At 36.5% G+C, this 24,843-nt stretch overlaps 1 pseudogene; it reads left to right on the top strand.

Moving 5' to 3' along the window:
* The first annotated feature begins 8 nt into the window (after nt 1-8).
* Nucleotides 9-907, top strand: LOC109221347 (annotated as a pseudogene).
* The last annotated feature ends 23,936 nt before the right edge of the window (nt 908-24,843 follow it).

Below are 24,843 nucleotides of genomic sequence, written 5' to 3'. Positions count from 1 at the left end.
ATTTAGGATCCGAGAGAAAGCTGAAAGAAAACGTGAAAACGCGTTCACTGTTGTATTAACGAGATCATAGAGCAAAAGAAACAAAAGATCAATGAAAATAGGGAATCACAAAAACATGGATCTTCTCTCTAGATTATTGATTGCAGGGCATGAGGATGAAGTGGTGAGAGATATGGTCATAAGCTTTCTCATGGCAGGAAGAGATACAACTTCTTCAGCCTTGACTTGGCTTTTTTGGCTAACTACCAAACATCACGAAGTTAAAAATGAAATGATCAATGAAATAACGTCGATCAACAATGGCGATAAGGCACTCGAATTCGACGACTTGAAAGAGATGAAGTATTTACAAGCATGCTTGAATGAATCAATGAGGCTTTATCCGCCAGTGGCTTGGGACTCAAAGCATGCGGCTAAAGATGATATTTTACCCGACGGCACAAGAGTTCAAAAAGGGAATAGAGTTACTTATTTTCAGTACGGAATGGGTAGAATGGAGGAGATATGGGGAAAAGACCGGCTTGAATTTAAACCGGATCGTTGGTTGGATGAAAATGGAGGGTCGAAAAGTGTGTGTCCATATAAGTTTCCAGTGTTTCAAGCAGGTCCAAGGGTGTGTTTGGGAAAAGAAATGGCATTCACACAGATGAAGTATGTGTTGGCTTCAGTATTAAGGCGGTTCGAGATTAAACCGGTGAATGTAGATAACCCGGTTTTTGTGCCTCTTTTAACTGCACACATGGCTGGTGGCTTCAATGTGAGAATATATCAACGAGGTAGCTAGCTGTGAACTCATAGTCTTCTCCCTAAATCATTTATAATAATGTATATTTTTTTAAAAGTTATTTAAATATATGTGCGTAAACCCATGCTCAAAGACTATTAATATTTATGATGCAATTATTATTGGGTGCACCTCCACAAATAAAATTGTCAAATCACACTCTGAACGGTCTAATTTTCGGCACGGAGTATAGACATATATGTGAAAATTATTACTAAAATTTTAAAAAGAATATAATTTTGAACCTATAATTTTAAAAGTGTAGTGGGTCATGGTAAGACACTAAAGTTAAACTAGTCAAATGTAAATTCTAAATTTACCTCTTCATAATAGTGCACCCATGCTCTTGAAATCTTGAATCCGCACGAAAAAAGTTAATGCGAGAATCCAAAAGTGGTTTCTGATTAATAACTTGTCCAGCACTGTAGTAATGATAAGAATTAGACACGTGTAATATAATTTTGAGCATGTTCTTGGGTTAGTTTCAAATTTAAGAAAAGGGGCTTATAAGATGTTGATAAAAACTTACTCGCATCATGTGCTTACTGTTATAACCAAGTATTTAAGTGAAAGGATGAAATTTTTTTTGGGTTTTATGTTGACATCAAGCTCTCATACTATAATATCATCCTATATCGTTTTCCTCATCCCTTCATTTGTTTGCTAACTACAGATGTTTTGGTTCTAAATAGTCAACATGAAAAAATGATTGTAATGAAATAAGAGAAATAGATCATGAATCATGATTAAAAGTTGGGTTATAAACCTAAAATCAGTAATGATTAAGAATATCATGAAAAAGATCTCTTTCCGTATGTTGGTGTGTACATCAAAAATAGAGCATTCTGTTTAATCTAATAAGAAGGGAACAAAAATCCTCTTACCTAAATATATAAATTAACTATAAATGCTCTAGGACTAACCTTGAGTTTAAAAAAAGTAAAAAGATATCATAATATGGTGCAATTACTCATCTACACCTAATATATACATTAAATTATATCAATTAATCACAATTAAGTGATTTAATCATCCCTGCGGGGATGATCCAGTTGGTTTGGAGGGCGGTCATTTATACAGATGACCTGAAATCGATCACCCCTTCAATGCCTTTTGGGTTGAGCCTGTCGCACAGGGCTTGCCTAGTGCGGTTTACATCTCCTGTGTGGTTTGAAGACTTACACAGTGGGAAGCTTACCCAGTGCGCACAGAATGCTCACTCGAAGGACAGAGACTGTAGCGGCTGCGAGTTTTCCTGGAGTTCCAAAAAGAAGTGTTTTAATCATATTCCTTCTATCTACATGAAAACTCTTTGATTTTCTATACCTCTTTTCTTGCCGTTTCGTCAATTTGAAAACGTGGCTGGATTTGGTTCACTAATTGCGGCATTAACTAATACTCCTAGCACTACTTTCATATCAATGTAGTGCCTACTTAATTATGAACCTAATGAAGAATTATAGGCATGTGATTGTTAGTAGTGTTTAACTTATGAACATTTATGGAAAGCGCTGACCCACTTCCGAAAGACTTGTTTAAGATAAGTGTAGTGCCAACTGAACAATTCTCAATCCTTATAGTCAAAAACCAATTAGTGTTATGAAACAATAAAGAAGAAGAATAATATTGTAAAGAAAAGTAGAGAGAGAATTCTTATTGATTTTGGGATGAATTACAATGAAATAGAACCCTCTAGCTACAGGGAGAGGTTGACTTAGCCACCAAGTAATAAACCCTAAATATAGACATTCACCATAAATAAAACTCTATTTATAACAATTAGAACTTTAACAGTATTAATCTTCATTAGTTTCTTCTTTAATTTCCTTTTATTAGCCATATTGTAAGTTCAATTTAGATATTTCAACTATAGTCCACTTTCTTTTTTCCAGACAATCCCACCAATACTTAAGGGCTAAAAATGGTGGATGAAAAATGGAAATAGCAGAGGATCTCTAATATTCTTCTCAGTAAGGGCTCGTTTGGTATGAGGGATAAGGAATAATTAATCCCGGAACTAAATTTAAGAAGAGTTTATCTCCAATGTTTGGTTGGTAGAAAACTGCGGTATAATTAATCCGGGGATTAGTTATTCCGGGATTGTAATGTATTTTCATCCCCATGGAAAGGTAAAATAACTAATCCCGGGACAACTAATCCTGGGATAACTTCTTTCCAACCAAACAACCCCTAAAAGTATAAAGGATGCAGTAAAATAAATATAACCAGAGGCGGAATTAAGATTTGAAGTTTATGAGTTCTGAATCTATTACTGAACTCATAGTTTGTCTTAGTTACTGGGTTTGAAATTAAATATTTATACATGTTTTATAAATTTTCTAATACAAAATACAAGGTTTAAGCAACGCTACTGGGTTAATCCGAACCACATCTAATACTCTCCCTTTGCCTCTGAATATAATCTGGCTCTTCATCCTTGACTAAAAGTCTTACATTTAAAACTTCGGAACAAAAATTTCCTAAACTGCTTTACCTTAAAATGAACCCTAAAGCGATATACCCTATGCGAAATGAATATGAATTAGATGTGGATCAAAAAGTCCCCCGACACAAGATAATTGGCCAATAGTAAGGACGTTCGTACTTTTAAAAAAGCACATGATTCACATTTCCTATATTCCTAATTAGAACACGGGTTAGCTGCTCTGCTGCTATCCAAATTTCGGCGCTATTATCTTCAAAAAAAAAAAAAAAAGAAAAACGACAAACGTAGAAACTCCCACTCGTCGTTTAGGATATATGTCCTGTCATGACAGTACTTGTTATCTGTCATCTACTGAAATTCATTATAAAAGAAAAATAAAATAGAAAGTTGAGTCGACATCAGTTTGGAGTTTGGATTAAAGTTCCTTTTTCTTTCTTTTTTTGGAGAGTCTACCGTCCAATTTCAAGAGGAAAAAACCTGTTCAAATTACAACTTGTCACACCTCTGGCTTTGCTATCTGATCTGCCAGTTGTTATCATATTAATTGGTGGAAATTGATGTTGTTGTATTGTTGTGTAAAGTTTGTGACGAGCTCATGTTTTGAAAAAGACAATATATATAAAGAGATTAAATTATATGCACTCAAAATCGTAAAATATATTTACACAGTCAGATTACTAAAAAACAGTTGCATGTAATAACTCTATTGATGGATAACTTGGAGAAAATAATAATATGTAAAATTGATTAAATTGCACTTGATAATATAAAAGTTATTTGCAATATTCGTGTGTACTAACTTATATTTTCAAATAGTTGTTCAACTATAAGGTGCACTAAAATGCACTTTGTCTGCGTCCACCCATGGTGGGATGGTAAAAAGTTTCATTATGGTGGCTTCTGAATAATTCTTCGATTGAACGGCCCTTTTAATTGTTCTTATATTAGTTAATTGTTTCTCAATTATATCACTTTAATAGTATGCTGTGGAATGCATTGGCCAATCAAATGCAGGGTTTATGAGGTGAAAGTCAAAAACAAATCGATACGACAGAGGATTAAAGTCTTAAACTGTGAGCATCCAGAATGGGTTTAGAAGGTTTTAATAAAACAATTAAGTTAAAGTCTTAATGATACTCCCTCCGATCCAAAATAAGTAATTTTTTGGCCTTTTTTTTATGGTCCAAAATAAGTAGATTTTTTCGGATTTCAAGAATGAATTAATTATTTTTTTCTACATTGCCATTGGAGTTAATAATGTTGGAGTATGTGTTAGGATTGTTTATGTGAAGAAATAATAAAGGTTAATATGGTCAATTTGATTGTTAATTAATGTTAAAAGGTGAAAATTTCTTAATCCGTATAAAAACAGCTAAAAATCACTTATTTCGGACCGGAGGAAGTATAGTAAAAGCTTGACTACAAACCAAGTCAAACATCTTGTGAGTCCTCGTATATTCGCCACAATAATGAATTTCTCAGTTTTGGTATTTCGTCAACTAAAAAAAAAATCTATGTGATTTCGTCAACAAAAACAAAGAGACCGAATTTATTTTTTATAATAATAATAATAATAACAATAATAATAATAATAATAATAATAATAATAATAATAATAATAATAAGGCGAAATACATAAACGGCCCCTTGAAGTTGTCCTCAACGGTCAGACAAGCACCTCAACTGACCTTTTTACCATTTTGACACTTATAGTCCGTAAAAAATAAGCCTCGTGAATACCCAAGTCCAACAAGCCATATACGTGAGTTACACTCCCCACTGACTTGTCAAATTAACCAATTAAAAAATGACACCTACGAATTGTAATAAAAAGAATTAACACATGTAATTAACAAAAAAAATATATTTAAAGCCAAAAAAATTTTTAACTATTAACCAAACCTAATTAGACCACCGCCCCCCTCCCAATTCGTCTTCTTCCTTCCGCCACATCCTTCCCTACCCCCCCCCCCCCTCCCATACTTATTTTTTTCTTCTTCTACAAATAAACAAATAAAGACCCACATCACAGTTCTCTTTTCCCCATCCCTTCTTCTTAAAAACAGGACCTATTCTCACTCCTCATCTCACACACATCTCTTTTCAAAATTTAACTCTAAAATTCACCAAAAACCTCATCGGAAGGTTCTTTCTCGCAACCTTCTTTCTCTCTCTTCATCTCCTTGTGCTAAATTTTAGAGCTCATTCGCGTCAATAATGACAAAGTCGGCACTTAGTAGCTATAGCATTAATAACCATATTGACAGCTCCAGAGACCTGTATCTCTCCATCTTTTCATCTTCAGTTTTCTCTCTCTTATTTTATTGATTCAGAAGTTGGGTTTTAACGTATATTCTTTCTGGAGTATTTTAAGTTTTTGAGTAAATTTTTCTTGAATTGGTGTCCAGTTGACTACTTGATTCGAGCAACTGGGTTTCAATTGTTTCTAAAGTGGATGGATGAAGTAATTGTGTTGAGCTTTCATGAGTAATGGGTTTAACAATTTTTTGGTTGATAATTGGCTTTAATCTGCTGGAAAAATTTATTTCGCTAACGTGCATCTTACAAATTAAAGGTTTGACAGCCACAGTGGTGGCGAAGGTTCGCCGGCGATAATGGCGTTGAAGGTAACTAGTTTTGTTAGAAGAAGATGTTGGAAATTGAGGGCCTACTTCAAACTAATTCTAAAAAAATAAAAGGCTAATTTATTTGATGGGTAGGCAACGTGCTTTTCAGAGTGTGTGTCACACGCGAGGTGGGCTGATTAGGCCGGGTATTTATTTGATACACCTAATAGCCACTTGAAGTGTCAAAATGGTAAAAAGGTCAGTTGATGTGCTTGTCTGACCGTTGAGGACAACTTAAAGGGAGCGTTTATGTATTTCGCCTAATAATAATAATAATAATAATAATAATAATAATGGAACCAAGCGGTGGACTGAAATTGAACTACAGCTTTTGAACACGTTTTTTCCTTTTTCAGGAAAAGCGACTGCTAGTCGACTTCAAACAAATTTTTAAATGGCCCTCTTTGCTACACACGAGCTTAGCTTTTGGAGAATTTCAACATGTAACGTACGACTTGTAGCATTTATTATATTTCTCTGTAATTGCTTATTACTAAAGGTGTCTAACGAGTCGGGTTGACCCGGAACCGGACCGGCCCGGTTCATAAGGGGCCGGGTGGGCTGGGTAGGAGGGGTAGAGGGGGTTGGACCGTTTATTATTTTTTACCGGTTAACCGGACCCGTTAAACCCGGTCCAATGAATAGTGCCTCTAACCGGTTTAACCGGCCCGGCCCGGACCAGCCCAAACCATGAATATACCATAATATACCATGAATATACCGTAAATATACCATTAATATACCATGAATATACTATGAATATACCAATTATTGTATACTAATTAACATAGTTTAAAATTGTTGAAATTTAACATATAGTGTATATATTTAGGGTATAAAGCTATAAATGTTAAAATCATAGAATATGATGGTAACGTATTATTTTTAAAATATGTTATATATGTGTTATTTTAAGATTTTAAGACAATTTGTGTTATTTTAAATTATTAGACGTATTTATGCTTAATGTTTTAGTTTGTTAGATTAATTTGAAGTATTATTAATTTATTATGCATAAAAATTTAGTTTTACTATTTTTTGTTAATTTACTTTTTAAATGCAAACTTTAATTTTGTAATTTTGAAATAAATGTAGCACTTGCAATTTATAAGTGCAATTTTTCCCCATCTTTCTTGTATTCTTTATATTAATACAAAGTACTAATATAACTTACAGTAGTTATACAAAATATTAAAAAAAAAATTAAAAAAACACTAAACCCGGCCCGGCCCGGCCCCCTCAACCCGTAACCCGTACGGTTTATTTTTTACCCGGATTAACCCGAACCCGTTAAACCCGTTAAGAGCAAGCCCGGAACCGGCCCGGAACCAAACCCGTACGGGTCCAAATAATACTGGCCCGGCCCACCCGGTTAACACCCATACTTATTACTACTGGAAAGGTGTCTGAAACAGCATAGGTAGAAGTTATTGCCACTTATGTTTTAATACTCGTTTTTTGGAATTTCTAGTTGGACATTTGGTTGAACGGCACGTCTTATACTCCCTCCGTTCACTTTTATTTGGCATGTTTTGACTTTTTACGCCCCTTAAGAAATAATAAATAAAGTGCATAATTTACCATGATACCCATTGATGCATATTTTATTGGATTTGAGAAAATAATTTGAAATGAATAATAAATACTGTGGGTATAACAGGAAAAAAAAATTGTGTTCTCTTGATTTGCGTAAAGTGACAAGTAAAAATAAAAATCTATTTTTAGTATACCTGACAAGTAAAAGTCAACAGACAAAGTATATTATTTCATGTCGTGTCGACATCCATACATACATTAAACCTCACATCATCGTAACCCAAATTTTTTTACCACTTAAAATCAAGTCTATCAATCAATTAATATTACGCATGAAGATTTATGTGAATCAAGCGAAGAACCCTAACTGGACAGAATTGAGAGAAGAGAGAAAATTGAGCTTTGCTCTGTATTTCTGAGAATAAAGAAGAAGTGAAGTACTGTTACATTGCCTAACCAACCACCTATATATACATCACTTTTCTAACTAACAAACTAACTCCACGTGTGCACATACATATTCCATTTAACAAAATATAATAACAAACATTTCTACTCCTATTCTATTTCTATTAACAGATATTGACAGCTCATGTAATCCCCATTTCATCACTCCCCCTCAAGCTGGTGGGTGCAAAGACATTGAGCACTCCCAGCTTGCCAACTAGATACTCATGTTGTGGTCTTCCTAATCCCTTCGTTAGAACATCTGCCAACTGCTCCATTGAAGGAATATATTGAGTCTTCACTAGGCCTTCCTGTATCTTCTGTCTAATGAAATGACAGTCGATCTCTATATGCTTTGTTCTTTCGTGAAACACTGGATTTGCTGCTATTTGCATTGCAGCTCTGCTATCACTATGTACATATACCGTAAGTTTCACTTCTGTTCCCAGCTCATTTAGTAATGATGTTAGCCAAACAACTTCAGAAACTGCACTTGCCATGCTTCTGTATTCAGCTTCAGCTGAACTTTTTGAAACTGTGTTTTGCTTTTTTGACTTCCATGAAACTGGTGATTCTCCAAGCTTGATTAGGTATCCTAACATTGACTTTCTAGTACTAGGACATGAGGCTCAATCAGCATCACAGAAAACATTGATTTCACTTGAATTTTGACTGCTCAGCAATATTTCCAGTCCTGGTTCCCTTTTAATATATTTCACTACTCTTATGGCTGCATCCCAATGAGACTTCTTTGGCTGCTGCATAAATTGGCTGAGGGTTTGTACTGAGAATGCAATATCTGGTCTGGACATAGTCAGGTACAATAGCTTCCCAATAAGCTTTTGATATTGGCCTACATCTGCCAACATTTGGTCTTCTGTTGCACCCATCAGCTTGTCCAGTTCTGGAACTGTCAGCTTGATATTTGTCTCCAATGGTGTCCAGGCTAGTTTTGCTCCACTTAGTCCCATGTCTGAAACTATTTCCAATGCATACTTTCTCTGATTGATCAGAATACCTTTGTAGGATCTGCTGAACTCCATGCCAAGAAAAAACTTCAGTTCACCCAAATCTTTGATCTTAAAAGCCTGTAGTAAGAAGTCTTTGGTGGTTTCAATCAGCTTCAAATTGTTGCCTGTAACCAACATGTCATCAACATATATTAGTATCACCACTATGTCTGCTCCTTTCTTCTTGATGAATAATGAATGGTCTAAATTGCTTTGCTTGAACTCAGCCTGCACCAATGCCTCTGTCAGCTTTAAGTTCCAATGTCTGCTTGCTTGTTTTAGACCACATAGAGATTTTACAAGTCGACAAACCAATCCAGACTCCCCCTAACTTGTAAAACCTTGTGGTAGATGCATATAAACCTCATCATGTAGGTCTCCCTGCAAGAAGGCATTGTAAACATCTAATTGTTGGACAGGCCAATTATGCATAGCCACCAATGAAAGGATTGTCCTCACAGTGGTGATTTTCACTACATGTGAGAAGGTCTCATTGTAGTCAAGACCCTCTCTCTGATTGTAGCCTTTGGCTACTAACCTCGCCTTGAATCTCTCCACATCACCATTGGCCTTAATCTTGACTTTGTAGACCCATTTACAACCTATAGCTATTTTCCCTTGAGGTAGGGGAACCAGTTCCCAAGTTGTGATGACCCAAGCGGTCATCACTTGTTTTAAATTAAATTCTATGACTCCGAGGCCTAGAAAACCTCACTTAGAGTCACCTCAATTTGCGTGCGCAGTCCGGGCGCGTAGCCGGAAAGCTTAAATATAAAAATCTGTGAGAAATGGTAAAATTTGGTTATAAAATGAGCTAATTTGACATCGGTTAATATTTTGGGTAAACGGACCCAGACCCGTGAATTGACGGTCCCAGAGAGTCCGTAGGAAAATATGGGACTTGGGCGTATGCCCGGAATCGAATTCCGAGGCCCCAAGCCCGAGAAATGAATTTTTGAAAGAAATTGTTTAAGGAAATTTCAAATGAAACTTGATTAGAACATGATAGTATCGGGCCCGTATTTTGGTTCCGGCACCCAATACAGGTCTTATATATGATTTAAGATGTTTTTGTAAAATTTGATGAAAAATGGATATCATTTGACGTGATTCGGACCTAAATTGCTAAATTTGATACTTGATGAAGTTTGAGAAAAATTTCTTGATTTTGAGGTTTGATTCATTGATATTGAGGTTATTTTGGCGATTTGATCGCACGGATATGTTCGTATGAGGTTGTTGAGTTAGTACGTGTGTTTAGTTAGGAGCCCCGAGGGCTCGGGTGTGTTTCGGAGGTGATTCGGAAAGTTTTGAACTTAGGAAAAAATTGCAGAAAATCTACAACAGGTGCTGAGGCCTATTGTTCTTCGCGATCGCGTAGTCACTCTCGCGTTCGCGTAAGGTAAATTGGGGACCGGGGTGATTGTGTTCAATGCGAACGCGAGGGAAGGATCGCGAACGCGGAGCACTGGGGGGTTGCTCTACGCGAACGCGACCCACGTCCCGCGAACGCATAGTGTAAATGGGGGCTGGTCTGGGAAGTGAACATTCCTCTACGCGAACGCGTTCATAGGCCCGCGAACGCGAAGGTTAGGGGGGCCAACCCTTCGCGAATGCGTAAGAGGACTCACGATCGCATAAGCCTGAGGAAGGCTGCTCTTCGCGAACGTGATGAAGGTCTGCCCAGTGATTTTAAAACAGTAGCCATTACGGGACTTCTTCAAAATTTCATAGCTTCTTCATCTCAACTCCAAATTGGGCGATTTTTGAAAGAGGATTTCACCACAAACTCATAGGTATGTAATCTTAGACTCATTTTTTTCATTTTCCATCAACACTCACTAGATTTCTAGGCCTAAATTATGAGATTAAGGGTAGAAAATTAGGGATTTGGGTAGAACTAGGGCTTTTTGATTATTTATGATTTAGACCTCGTTTTGGGGTCGAATTTGAAAACAAATTATATATTCGGGCTCGTGGGTGAATGGATGATCGGATTTTGGTTCGAACCTCGTGTTTTGACCAAGCGGGCCCGGGGTCAATTTTTGGATTTTTGGGAAGAATGATTAGAAAGCTATAATTAAGCATTGGAATTGGATTATGTAGCATTTATTGATGTTATTGAATCAATTATGTATAGATTCGATTGAGTTGGAGCCAAATTCAAAAGGGAAAGCGGTGTTTGAGGCTTGAGTTGGCCGTGGAAGTTCGAGGTAAGTGTTTGGTCTAACCTTACCTTGAGGGATTAGGAATTGAGTCCTATTTACTGTGTGGTATTTGTTGTGTACGACGTATAGGCATGGTGACGAGTATCTATACGTTGGTGTCTTGCATGACCGTGAGTCTTTATATTGTGAATATCTTGATTTCGTTATATTCTTCATGCCTTGGTGATGATTTCTAGTTGTTGTGAAAAGTTTGTGGAAGAAATGGTTACCTTTGAATATCTTGGAGCATTGGCTCGAGTTATATTATGAATTGTGAAGGTATATAAGATGATTGAACCCTTTGAAGCATTGGCTCAAGTGGTAAGGTGAGTTATGAAGTAGAAGTGAAAGATAGAGAAAGAATTATTGAAATGTTCCCTTGCCGGGATTTAATTATTTTATTGTTGTTTCCTTGCCGGGATTTAACTGTTTAATTGTTAAATTAAACAGTTATTCCCTTGCCCTTGTTTGTGATTGTTGCTTGGGTGAGGAAGAGTGTTAAAGCACGAAGGGTGATGCCGTGCATTGTTGATATTGTGAGGAAAGAGTGCAAAGCACGAAGGGTGATGTCGTGCCGCACGATGTACCATTCCGTGCTGATTATGTTGATTACATGGTGAGGAAAGAGAGTAAAAGCACAAAGGCTGATGCCGTGCACATCTTTGATAAATAATTGTTTTGGTGAGGACGAGAGTAAAAGCACGAAGGGTGATGCCGTGCAAACTATTGATTTCTGTTCCTTGTTGATATTCGTGTTATGTTGTTCCTTTCTTTACACTATGCCTTTCTATTCAGAACTATTATCTCCCCACAGCATGTTTCCCCTTCCCACATTGACTGGTTATTTCTGTATTTCTTTTTCCGTTGTATATATTTAAACTACACAGGTTTACTTGCTAGTCTGGTCCTAGCCTCGTCACTACTTCGCCGAGGTTAGGCTAGGCACTTACCAGCATATGGGGATGGTTGTGCTGATACTACACTCTGCACTGTGTGCAGATCCCGGAGCAGCTTTTGGACAGTAGTTGGAGGGCTTCCTTCAGTCCACCCGGAGACCCAAGGTAGACCTACAGGCGTTCGCAGGCCCTGACATCTCCCTCTATCTCTATTTCCTATTTCTTTCTCTCTTATTCAGAAACAGTGTACTGTTATTCTTCAGACCTTGTATGTAGTAATCTTAGATAGTCTGTGATACCGTGACACTAGATTTTGGGTATTGGAGGTTTTAAAAGTTGTAATAGACGTTGATTCCAGATATTTTATTGTTACCTTCTGCTTAATTATTTAAAGTTCCGCTGATTTCATGTTATCGCTTATAATTGTTAAAAAGAAGTAATTTGTTAATGAAGTAAGTAGTTAAGTTTTGGCTTGCCTAGCTCCCAATAATAGGCGCCATCACGACTCCCGAGGAAGGAAAATCCGGGTCGTGACACGAGTGTTGTTGGCCTGTAGAGCTTGAATTTATTCTGCATAGCTTCTACCTATCTTGGATCCTCAGAAGCTTCCTGAAATGTTCTAGGCTCAACAACTGAGGAGAATACACCCAAGTATGCCTGATAAGAAGTAGAAAGATTAGCATATGTAACATAATTGTGGATGGGGTATAAGGCAGTGTTGCCTGTCTTCCTTGTGGTTACATAATCTGTCAACCAGACTGGTTCTTTAGGTTCCCTCTATGATCTTCTTAGAGTATTAGTATGTGGCTATGCCACACAAGGATCAGGAATCTCTAAGGTGATGGCCTCTGAGTCATGGATTTCAGTGGCATTGTGTTGATCTTCAGCCTGCAACATGTTGTCCAAACCTGGCAAATCTTGTGTAAAGCTATCTGAAGCCTGTAAATCCTCTGCATGTAGGATAATGTCTTCTGCATTACCATCAGAGACATCTAGCTATTCTATATTTGTAGCAACAGGGCCATCTATATTTCCACCTTCAAAACCATAAACATCATTAGTAGTACTAGGAATACAAGGCCTTGATTTGGTCACTATGATCATCAGCTGTAACCTGAAAAGGAAATATAGACTCCTTGAACACCATATCCTTGTTGATAAAGAACTTGTCCTTATCCAAATCATACAGCATGTACCCTTTAGTGACACCAGAATATCCCATAAACACAGCCCTGACAGCTCTACTGGCAAACTTGTCAGTTCTGGGTAGTGCACTTGCAAAGCAAAGACATCCTAGTGTTTTCAAATGAGAAATGGAAGGCTTCCTACCAAAGAACAATTCATATGGTGACTTACCATTGAGTGCCTGTGATGGTAACCTGTTAATGACATAAGCTGCAACCAGACCACAATGTCCCCAAAACTTCATAGGGATATGACCTTGAAATTTGAAAGCTCTTGCAACTTCAAGCAAGTGTCTATGCTTTCTCTCAGCCACACCATTTTGCTGTGGTGTGTAGACACATGTTCTTTGGTGAACTATCCCCATAGATGTGCATAAGTCCTGCATAGATGAGTTTACAAACTCTCCACCATTATCACTTCTAATTGTTTGTACTATTCCATTAAACTGTGTCTGTATCAGCTTAAGGAATGACTTAAAAACAATCATAACATCACTCTTAAATTGTAAGAGAAAGATCCAGGTTATACGAGAGTAATCATCTACAACTGTGAGAAAGAACTTATTACCATCAAAGGTTGGAACACTACAAGGTCCCCATACATCTAAATGCAACAGTTGAAAGATTTTAGTAGTTCTAGTACTGCTCAATGGAAAAGACTGTCTCACATGTCTAGCCATTGGACAAATATTACAACTATCTATTACACACTTGCAATCCTCCAACTTATATCTCAGAAGTTCCTTCAATGATCCTCCAGATGCATGTCCTAACCTTTTGTGCCACAGAGATATGTCCTCCTTTGTTGTCTGAACATTTAGCCCTTTGACTATTGGTACATTGTTATTAGTGTTTAAGGAAGCTCTTGCTACTAGCAGATAGAGTCCATCTTTCTCTTTACCAATCCCCCCTACTTTCCCATTTGAGAGGTCCTGGAACAAGCAAATGTCAGGATAGAAAGAGACAAAACAGTGTAAGTCCCTTGTTATCTTTGATACTAAAAGAAGATTGTATGCAAACTCTGGGACATACAATACATCTTGCATTTCCCCTGTTTCTGTGATTTTATAATTCCCAACATGTGACACAATTGTACATTCTCCATTAGGTAAATGAACTCTTTTGTCTCTAGTAGGACTAATGTTTTTGACATTTGTTAACATCCCTAAATCTGCTACCATATGGTTTGTTGCTCCTGTAGCAACTATCCAACTACCTTTTGACATCTTAGCCATAAAGGAATAAGTTGTACCTTCCATGTTTGTCGTCACATCCTTTTGAGTGTTTTTGTTGAGTAACTTCATAATCTGATCATACTGATCTGTTGTGAGTTGTGGCGCTCTTTGCCAATTTCCTTCCTTTATTGCTTCTAGTATCTCTCCTCTTCTATCATCAACACCTGCAAGGTTAGGATTAAAATTTTCAACCTGGACATTATATGCAGTGTTTGTGTTCCCTTTCTTCTTATTTTTGAAGTCTTGAGGATAACCAATTATCTTGTAGCATCCCTCTTTTGTATGACCTTTCATGTGACAAAAATCACATTGCACATTCCAGTTTCTCTTTTGTTTTTGATAATGTTGATAATTTCCTCCTTTACCAGCTAGCAGGGCAGCTAAGTTGACTCCTTCACCCACAGTAGAAGTATTAGCCACTGATCTTTGACTTTCCCTTTCAATAAGCATTGCATATGCCTTATTGATACTTGGCGTTGGACTAGTCATAAGAATTTGACTACGAGCCTATTCATAATTGTCATTTAGACCCATTAGGAACTTCAACACCTTTTGCTTTTCCATAAACTCGATGAAATTCTTCGATCTAGCACATCCTCATGGAGGAGGTACCATGCTGTCAAACTCATCCCACAGATTTTTGAGTTTAGAAAAATAAATTGATACACTATCTGTTCCTTGAGTTATCGTTGCTATGGCCTTTTGCAATTGATACACTCGTGATGTGTTTACCTTATCGAATCGTTCTTTCAGATCTTCCCATACCTTTCTCGTATCCCTCACATATAGTATGCCAGTAATCAATTCTCTTGATACTGAGCTCTTAATCCACCCTAGGACAATTGCATTGCACCTATCCCATTGATGACCTAGTTCTGCATCAAAATCCCCTCTTTTCAGAGTGCCGTCGATTAAACCTAGCTTGTTCTTTCTTAACAGCTGGATCTCCATCGCGCGACTTCAGGTGGAATAATTTTTTGAACCAGTCAACTGAATCGAGATAGTCGGAGCTCTAATGGTGTCCGATGGGTGAAGAAATAGAGGGTGATTGTGCTCAAGATCTTTTTTGCCGCCATTGTTGACTCTTACTCTCAAGTTGTGATTCAAGGTTGAGATTATTGTGGATTCACCAGGATCTTCAGATTCGATTCGCAATCGCGATCTGAAGCTCTGATACCATGAAGATTTATGTGAATCAAGCGAAGAACCCTAACTGGACAGAATTGAGAGAAGAGAGAAAATTGAGCTTAGCTCTGTATTTCTGAGAATAAAGAAGAAGAAGTGAAGTACTGTTACATTGCCTAACCAACCACCTATATACACATCACCTTTCTAACTAACAAACTAACTCCCACGTGTACACATACATATTCCATTTAACAAAATATAATAACAAACATTCTAGCTCCTATTCTATTTCTATTAACAGATATTGACAGCTCATGTAATCCCCATTTCATCAACGCACAGTGGCAGCTCAACCCTAAAGCCACTAAAGTAGTGGCTTTAGGCCCCCATAAAATTAAGGCCCCAAATTTACTCAAATTATATATAGTATAAATAATTATGTATTTATTAGTGATAAATAAATTAGTTTTAATCATTTGTTGTCAATTTTTAAAGTTTATACTAAAAATTGTAGATTATTAAATTTGTATTTTTTCGTATTTTTTTATTATTCTTTTTTGTTACCTCATGCATGGTGGATGGACTCAACTTCTTAATTTGTCTAACTCACTTCAACTTGAATCAATTTGTTTATAACTATGATTTTGTAGAATCTTCTTCTATTCTTTAAGTGCTTTTAAGATTATTTTTCAGTCTTAAGCTAATGAAATTATCAAAGGATTAAATATGAAAAAACATTTCTTAACCTCGAATGTCTTTTGAGGCCTCTTTTTCAATTTTCACTTTTGACCACGTATAGTGTTGAGCCGCCTCTGGTAAATTCGCATTAGCCGCATAGAATTCAAACCAAAGCTTTTCAATATTTTATTTTTCAAAGGTGAATCTCAAAATCAGTTTTGGGCGAAGATTTGCTTTTGAAAGTCAAAACAAGGACTTGAATCCTACCAATATCGAATCAGCAATTTCGGAAAATACGGCGGGCAGAGATTGAGTTTTAGTAGAATACAGGTAGTATGAGAGCTAAGCTTTTTGCATTTTCGTAGGCAAGAATGATTTGAAGGGAGACAATTTTCAGTTGCAACGCAGGTTTATAACACCCCCAACTACTTGCCAACACGAAATACTTGAACAACCTCAAAGAGCAGTTCGTGCAAATCTCGATTCAACGTCTAATGTACTTTTTAATAATGAAAAGGCGGAATACCTAAAAACTTCTCTAAACTTGACACGAATTATTAGTTATATCCCTAAATTATTCGTGGTCTTAATTATCCTCGTGAACTTGACTTTTTGAGAGTCATTGCCTCCCTTGACACCGATGTGGTAAAGGGTGTGGGCGCACTCTCTTTTAAGCGCGTGAGAGTGAAGAAAAATTAAAAAATCAGCTTACAAGTAGGTTATTTTTTAACTTTTAATTGAATATAATCATATATAATAATTTATTTGTTACAACTATGTATTTCTTCTTGCTTCATCTTGACATATAAAATGGACTTTACTTTAACTTTTATTCTTTTTCATTTCTTCTATAGATATAATGTCTATTTGTTCCAACTGCATACTTATTCTCTTTTTTTTTGGGCCAAATTTTATAAAAGTTCGGTTGGAACTCCATCATTTTAGCCAAATAGAAAACTTTTAGCAAAAATAATCGAGTAGTAGTTGTGTATTGTCTATTATTTATTTTTATTTAATATAATATATATTTATTTTAATTGTGTATTTTTATTTTCGAGTCAAATAAAAAAAAGGCTGCAATTCTTTTTTTTTTTTTTACCAAATAATAAACTTGCAACTGTACACTCTTTTTATTTCTTCTTTTGATGCAATGACTATTTATTTCAACTGTGTATTTTTACTTTTTCCGGTAATATCTGTAAAAAAAAAATTTAGAACTCCATAATTTAGAGCTATATAAAAAATTATAGTCCAAATAATAAAAATTAAACTATGTATTTCTATATCTTTTTGGATGCCTTGACTATTTAATTCAACGGTATGAATCTTTATTTTCAGGTCAAATTCAAAAAGATATATAAATACATAATGTAGTTGTAACCAAGTTTTATTATAAATATTATTAGAAAAAGATTATCTAAATAAGTAACACACTTAAAAAGGTATAAAATATATTTCATTTTTAAAAAAATGCCATGGACAGGAAAATCTACGTGGCAGGCGAGTGCATGCCATTTTTCTAATATGGGATCATCCAAGGGAGTAAGAGCTATCGAATAACCAAGTATAGGGGGGGGGGGGGGTAATTAAGACTACAGATAGTTCAAGGATGGAATCAATAATACGTGCCAAGTTTAGGGGGGATTTTAAGGTATTTTACCAAATAAAAATGTCCTAGTCAGCTTACTCATATTTTAACTATTCCATTTAGTACTTGGTATCTATCACCAGCACATGTTTCAAGTAACTTAACTCACCAAGACTAGTGCATTTTTAGGAGAAAGCACACTCGAGGCATACCTAATATTATTACCTTTCACCTCACGTGTTTCTTTCCGAAGATAAAAATTATAATTTAGTATTTTTTTGTTTCCAGATTTTCAGTTACTCCTATGAAGAATAATGGAGTACTTCATTATTATTTGACCAACTCATAAAAGAGGTAATTCATTCGGGTGACACAAGTCTAACTGATTTCAGGTACAGTTCATGCTTGAGCCATACGGATTTAAAATGCATCACCAAAACAAAGATGTCATAAGTAGCAGAGCAAAGAAGCTCAGTTGAACACAACAGTTTTCTCTTTATGTCATCAATGTATAGTTAAGTTGAATCTCCTCTCTATTTATCATAATTCAAGAGGACCTCCCAGTTCTTAGAATAACACTAGCCCCCTGCCCATTTTTTTTTTCATTGCAAGAGTAACATTCTCCTTTTGTGTTCTGTGATTAACTTTGTAAAATATACTAGCCCCCTCATGCCCCCTTTTTTTTTTCTTCCATTACCAAATTAGAATTCCCTCTTTGTGTTCTGCAATAAATACTTTAGGTTAAAATTTAATTCATTACCTTGCCTAAGAATATCAAGATTGACTTTTAAGGTTAACGGAGGCTGTTAGAATGAAGAACACTACGATTAACTCATCAGTAATTTAGATACTACGGCTTCTATCGCAATCCATATGAGATATTCCATTTTATGATGTCCTAAAATACTCCAAAATTCTGCTAATAAAGTTATTAGAGTTCCTACGAACTTTTAGAATTTAAATTAAAATGGGATGCTCTCCAACCAAGATAAATTTTCAACATATGTAATATATCCTACTAATGTATACTAATCAAGTAACATCTTTTTTTCAATCGTGGTGTCCGGGCCAGCTTTTGCGCACCTCGACAAGTTTCACGGTGTACCTGCTATCTCCCACCAACACATGCACCGGGTAATTCTGTCCACCAAGGCTTGAGCAAATGGAAAAAAATCACCTAGTATTTTTACCTCCTCTTTGTACCTAATAGCTCATTGTTCACAACTCCCTTCATTAATCACTAAGCTATATCCTTGGGTGCAAGTAACATCTTAATTTCTTCTGTGCCCAATCAAATGGCATCTCATAAAATGGAAAGGTACATTTGCATATTGTTGACCAGCTTAATTATAGGAGAAGAATCAGATAATCAAATCTATAATTAATATTTTGATTGTAGGAAGATTGTATTGTAGCTGAATATTCTCTCATTATTTTCATTTATTTACTTTCCTAGAATAGCTGTAGAACTTTTGTATAAAGGCATGTATCAGTAATTCTCCCATTTGCAGCACTAGGGCTCCATAGGTTGAGTTTTCTAATTCTCCCTTTCTTATACTCCCTCGATTTTTTAATTTACGTGAACCTATTTTCTTTTTAGTCCGTGCCAAAAAGAATGACCCTTTCCCTATTTGAAAATAATTTACCTTTATATAATAATTTATAGCCACACAAAATATATGTGCCTCATTTTACACAACAAGTTCAAAAGTCTTATTTCTTTTCTTAAATATCGTGCCGAGTCAAATGGGTTCGCATAAATTGAAACAGAGGGAGTAGTTTTCTTGCTAAAGTTTCTGTCTGGAGCCTTTTTTCACCCTCTGCCAGTTCTGTACAAAATCACTAGAAGGATTATACCTATTGTACGACCTACCCAAACTAGTTTCAGATTTTTCCGAACACCAGAAGACAAGTCCGGCATAACTAGTTAGCTCCAGGAGCATTTTTTCAGATTCTGAAGGCTTTTTTTGGGTTACCAGGTCCTTCTGTTTAGAATTTATATTCTGAAATTTCTTTTTGTGCTTTGGATTGTTCAAAAATATGAGGGACTCAAAAACAGTAAATAACAATAATTATGTAGACAATAATTCTATTTCACATGGTATTAGTATGGTAAAATTGGATGGTGCTGGTTCTTATCTTGCCTGGTCAAGGGCTTGTGTGTTGTTTACTAAATCCAGGAAATGATTGGTTATATTACTGGAGAAAAGGAACATCTTGTTGTGACTGATGCTACTTATAGTCAATGGGATTATGACAATTCCTTTGTTATGATTTGGCTTTTGAATATTATGCACCTTTGAATTTCTAAAAAATATTTATTGCAAACAATATTTGTTGCTTTACACTACTGAAAAAATCTGGAATTCAGCCAAGCACACTTATTCTCGCAAGGGAAATGATGCCCAGATTTTTGAATTCGAAATATTCATGCGATTAAGCAAGGTAAGGTGACTATCACCATTTATTATTCCGAGTTAAGCGAGTTATGGCAGAAGATTGACTACTATAAGGATCTCCAAGCAAATTTTCTAATAATACAGTTCTCTTTCAATGATTGATTGAAAAGGAAAGGGTCTATGATTTTCTGCCCAGTTTGAATCATGAATATGATCATATCAGGGTTCAAGTTCTCTATAAAGTTTCTTTTTTTCTCTTGAGGATGCACACTCTTATGTTCAACAAGAAGAGAGCCGACGAGAGGTCATGCTTTATTCAGCACCAATGGAGAAGTCCGGATTAGCTGTGTCTCATGAACAACCAAAGGCGTTCACTACTAATAAAGATCACCCGCCTATGATTATTGTGGAAAGCCAGGCATACGAAGGAGACATGCTGGAAACTACATGGTAGACTGATATTTGGCATAATTCTCTATATTTTGATAGTAGTTTAACCTCATTCCCAAGTATTCTTGAATAGTTTAGTGGTTAAAACTCACCAAAATTGTGCTTAATTGATGTTCTTTGGTTGATAGGGAGTTGAAAGAAGAATTGAAGGAATTTTAATGTTTTGGGACGAAAATCTGCTTAAATTGAAGAAAATGACAAAGTGCAAAAACAACACATTTTCCCTCTAATGTGCGCTCATCTAGACAAGGTTAAATGCAGAGCGCATGGTGTACGCGCGGCGCTAGCCTGGCGTGCGAGCAGGAATTTCTGGAGCCAATTTCACACGATATAAAAGCTTCTTTTCACCTCCCTAGCCACCATCTTGACCTAGAAGAGAAGAGAACACTACTTTTGAAGCAAGTAAGGGCTTGGAAGAGTCCAAAAATCATCCTAATCGAAGATTTGGGGAGTTTCTCTCAACTTTTCTTAGTTTTGTTTACTATGGAGATTGTTTTGAGAATAGTTAGTATGTTTTTTAGTATAAGTATGAGTAGCTAAATTCCTTATCTAGGGTATTGATGAACCCTTTGTTGGGCGATTTTGAGTAAATATTCCTGAATCGTTGATACTTATTCTATTTATCTGGCTACGATTTTAATGATTTAAATTGTTTGAGCTCACAATTATATATGCCCTATTTCTTGTTATTCTTGGGAAAGGTTGACAAGTTTGGGTCAGTCAATCAACACTACTTCGGGTTGAATTAAGGAATTACTTAACCCGATTTAAAATCGTTATGGGGACATGAGTATTCGACTGTGACCTAGAATTGGACGAGTTTATTATCTTGATTATTTTGGGAAGAATAGTTCAAGAATGGTGTCGTTAGCAGTTGAGAAACTCTAGCGAACAACCTTAGGTCCAAGGTTGATAGAATATTGTCAAACAAAGTTTCAGGATTTCACTCAGAGTTAGCCTGGCAATTGGGGGATTCTCTACCTTAGGCCTTTTTATCATCTACAAATTTCTTAAGTTATTCTCGACTTCTAGTTTAGTTCGTTGTTAGTTAGTCGAATCTAGTTCATTAGTTAATAGACACAAAATCCAAGTATATTTGTCCCTCTTTGTTCAACTTAGATTATTTAGCAATTGATTCAACTAGAACGCTTCATAGCTCCCTGTGGGATTCGACCCAGACTCATAGTTGGGTAGATTATATTGCATACGACCGTAGCATATCTCTTTTCGAAGTGTGTTCGGACGTCATCAACTTTGGCGTCGTTGCTGGGGAGCTAACAGTTTAAGTTTTAGTTGATAAAATAAAGGTAAAATGAACTCCTGACCACTTAAACTTGCACTTAATTGCCAACCCGGTAAGCAAACTTACAATTTTTCCATTTGAACACCTCAACTTGACGGAATGAATACTAATAAACACATCCAACCGAGTGTGTATATCAATTGCGCTGACATGTCAAACACGTCATATGCTAGACTATTTATTGCTTGACATGTGTTATTTGTGGGTCTCACTTTTAAAATTAATCTATAAAATTTCATTTTTTTTTTACTTTTTCCTACACCTCCCCCCTCCCCCTCCCCAAACTAGTAAAAGAAGATATTGCCGGAAAAGCCTTCAACCAAACCCCCAAATCCAAGAAATTAGTGAGTTTCCTTCATCCCTTTTCTACTTCTCTTCTTATTTCTGTTAAATTCGATTAGGGATAGAATTTTTGTGTTTTGACCACCAGAAAACTCCAATGGCCGCCACCTCTAGTTCGCCGACGACCAACCACATAGAACACCATAAAACTACACCAGAATGCTCCCCACGCTGAAGCCATCACTGATTTTCTTCTGGAATTCCAAAATTGATTTTTGTTTTATTTTTGCCTAATTCGAAAATTGGCATGCAAGTTTTTGATTCCTAATATCCATCTCATCTATACCCTTGACTTTCAGTGGAATAATATCTTGGGATAGAATTGAAAGGTGCTTGTGACAGTAAAACTATTGGGTTTGATTTGGAAGTAAGAGGAAGAAAATGGATGTACTGGTTGGGGGTTGGCGGACAATGGTGGAGGAAGAATGGGGAAAGGGTGTACTGGTAAAGAAAGGGATGGGATGGGGGCATTTCTTTCTTTCTTTTTCATTTATTATTTTTTTCCTGATTCTAGAATTTTTTTGAATCACGCGCACTAATTTTGTGAGCTGCATGCACTTTGTCCATGTCACTTGTGTTTTTGCCACATAAGCATAGTCAATGGTCAAAGGTGCTTACTAGTTTATATATGTACGAGTTGAGGTGTTCAAATGAAAAAATTGTAAGTTCTTTTATCGGGGTGGCAATCAGGTGCAAGTTTAAGCGGCCAGGAGACTATTTTGCCTAAAACAAAATTGCTAAGTGTTTGAAGTTGAATTTTTTTATTTGATTTCGTTCTTAACAGTTAATCCCAGTGTGTGTAGGTTTATGCCTAGAAAGCCCTCGAAGACTGGTGAACTTTTTGAAGCTTTTTTGGAACCCGAGCGAACATTCAGGACATTAAATCGTGAAAACAAGAAATACAAGCAATCACTGAGACAACAAGATCAACTTGAACTTGGAATCGAAATGGGAGAAAATCTAAATAATAACAACGAGATCAACAACAACCTTAATCCAGGTGTTGTTCCTCTCGTGCCAGAAGCCGCTCTATATGACTGGGTTCAGTCCACAACTGATAACTTGGCAACATCAATTGCAGTCCCACAGATACAAGCCGAGAGCTTTCGGGTTACCAACAATATGCTACATTTATTGCAAAATAAGGGACTGTTCTCAGAAAAGGAATTTGAAGATCCACAACAACACCTGAGAAACTCTTTGTCAATATGTGTTACTCAGAGGCAGCCAAATGTGACACCAGAAGCAATCATATTGCTCTTGTTCCCATTCTCAGTAACAGAAGAAGCACAAATTTGGTTGAATTCACTTCTCATCAATTCCATTACTACTTGGGACGAACTAGTCAAACGATTTCTGAACAAATTTTTCCCACCAAATAAAACGGCAAAGCAGGTTGATGAGATCCTACAATTCAAGCAAATTCCGATGGAAAACTTATAGGAGACAAGGGAAAGGTTCAAAGGGATTCTAGTAAAGTGTCCACATCATGGTATTTCAGAGCAGATGTTGGGGCAGAGGTTTTACATCGGTCTTGCTGATAGTTTAAAGGCTAATGTTGATGCTTCAGCTGGTGGAGCATTTCTGAGCAAATCATTTACTGAAGTAAGCAAGACAACTTCTAGATAAGATGGCTCAAAATTCAGGCTGGCAGACTCGAGATCCACCAATCACTCTTATAATTCATTCAGTAGAACTTGATCCGAATAACACTAATGCCAAAAATATTTCTACTCTTATGACACAGATGAGTCTCTTGACTAAGAAGATCGATGAGATGGGCACAAATCAGGTCGACATAGTGGATACAAGAAATGGGGGATTATGCACACCATGTGTTCATCAACCATATATTTGCTCGTGGAGTGGTGAACATGAATCTCATGGGTATAGTGAGGATATGAATTATGTGTCTAACTACAATGGAGGACAAAGACAGAATGGCCAACAACCTTGGAGACCACCCTATCAATAGATGCAATGGAATAATATAGGCAATGTCAGTATGACGACCCGGCCGGTCGTCTCATGAGTTACCGCCCCGTCTTCTCCATTTCTGCTTCTATTTGCCTTAATTATTGGTTTAATATGTGATCGGGTTGGTTGGCTCGGGTTCGGAAAGGTTTTGAGAAGGTTTGAGACACTTAGTCTCTTTTAAGAAGGCTTAAGTTAGAAAAATCAACCGGATATTGACTTATGTGATAGGGAGCTCAGATGGGAGTTCCGACGGTTCGGATAGCTTCGGGAGATGATTTGGGACTTAGGAGTGTGATCAAAATGTGCTTTGGAGGTCCGGAGTAGATTTAGGCTTGAATTGGCAAAATGGAGTTTTTGGCGTTTTCCGGTTGATAGGTGAGATTTTGAAATAGGGGTCGGAATGGAATTACGGAAGTTGCAGTAGCTTCGTTATGTCATTTCGGATGTGTGTGCAAAATTTCAGGTCATTTGGACGTGGTTTGGTTGGATTTTTGATCAAAAGCGGAATGCGGAAGAATTTAGAACCTTAGGCTTGAATTTGATGAGTTTTCGTGATTTTTGATGTGGTTTGAGGTGCTTTGAAGATTGGTACAAGTTTGAATAAGG

The sequence above is a fragment of the Nicotiana attenuata genome, unplaced genomic scaffold (genome assembly GCF_001879085.1).
Source record: "Nicotiana attenuata strain UT unplaced genomic scaffold, NIATTr2, whole genome shotgun sequence".
Taxonomy (NCBI): domain Eukaryota; kingdom Viridiplantae; phylum Streptophyta; class Magnoliopsida; order Solanales; family Solanaceae; genus Nicotiana; species Nicotiana attenuata.
Note: the sequence above shows the minus strand (reverse complement) of the source record. Positions and strands in the feature narration are given on the sequence as shown.